The sequence below is a fragment of the Bombus impatiens genome, unplaced genomic scaffold, assembly GCF_000188095.3.
Source record: "Bombus impatiens unplaced genomic scaffold, BIMP_2.2 scf_0498, whole genome shotgun sequence".
Lineage (NCBI taxonomy): Eukaryota > Metazoa > Arthropoda > Insecta > Hymenoptera > Apidae > Bombus > Bombus impatiens.
The window spans coordinates 177,507-178,764 of NT_176917.1; the positions used below are offsets into that span (position 1 = coordinate 177,507).

Genomic DNA, 1,258 nt, shown 5'->3' on the forward strand with positions numbered 1-1,258 from the left:
ATCTTATTTAAAAAAGAAACACTGTTTCGAAATTCAATGACGTGTCGGTGACATAAAATTAACTGAAAAATATTCGAATAGACACAAAACTGATGTAATCACGACGCTTGTATTGTGATTGTTTCGTATTGTGGTGCTATAACCATTGGAGATCGACGCTATTCCTTCTTATGGTATCGAGTGATTCAGACGTAAACATTACAGTGCGGTTCACAGTGTAAAGTTCGTGAAATATTATACGTATCCAGATATATATATTTATATATATTCTATCGTTATAAATATTATACGCGTAACGGTTAAAAATCATACGAAGTTTTCTCTGCTTATTTTCAACCAAAAGGTTAGCTACGCGGATCGTTCGCCATAGAATAATAAGTCAAAATTAACATTAACCTGTCACAGCCAAGCAATCTCTAGCCGTCATTCAGCACCCACAAGCCTTCTTTGTCATACAATCTTCACATGTTTTAATGTTCATACAACCGGACAATTAATCACTCACGTAACAACAATCTAAAATCTAAACGAAAACACCTGCTCGAGAGAGCGCGAATGGACGCTCGTGCAACTTCACTGCGGTCGATTCGCCCGTTCGATACTCTCGTTCGATTCGTTAACAAGAAGAAGCATCGCGGTGTTGTTTCCGCCAAGCGCTCAGAGCGATTCGCGAAAGTCATTAGTCTGGTGAAAGCGAACACGGAAAGAGTGTTACTTCTCTAACGCGAGTGCGGGTGACAATAATGATTAGAAGTGGCTCTCACGGCAGCAGCCTCTCTCTCTCGAACAATAACGACGGGACGCCAGTGAATAAAGAGGGAACCCCTATGCTCGCAGCACCGATTTATCCATTGCGGTTAAAATCAACGTTCCGCCTCCGAGATTGCGGGAGGGCAATGGACACGTACGGGTAAGTACTATTACACGCATATAATCGTACGTGTATTCTTTCGCACCCGGCGGCATTGTTGCGTGCAACATAACCACCGAAGCTACGCAAACCTACATTTATTTAGCAGCTGCTAGTTCAAAATGCGTCACAATAATAATGTCGCCTGGTGAGAAGGCACGAACTTTACTATAACTCTTTTGTGGTTTTCGAAACGACAGAGCACGAACGACTTTTGAACGAGTATTCTTTTCTTAAGTTAATATGTGAATGTAATAGAATAATTCGTTGTAAATTCGAGGCATATGAAAGATTGAAATCGATGCAACATGCTGACATTTTCGCTCGGGGCGTGGGGGGGGGGGGGGG

General features: G+C 42.0%; 1 protein-coding gene across 1 annotated transcript in view; it reads left to right on the forward strand.

The window, feature by feature from the left end:
* The first annotated feature begins 242 nt into the window (after positions 1-242).
* Positions 243-1,258, forward strand: part of LOC100745025 (transcription factor Sox-19b) — a 139,451-nt gene continuing 138,435 nt past the window's right edge. Inside the window, exon 1 of the mRNA XM_033321799.1 lies at positions 243-910. The gene's annotated coding sequence lies outside the window, so the exon portion shown is untranslated. The remainder of the gene's footprint in view (positions 911-1,258) is intronic.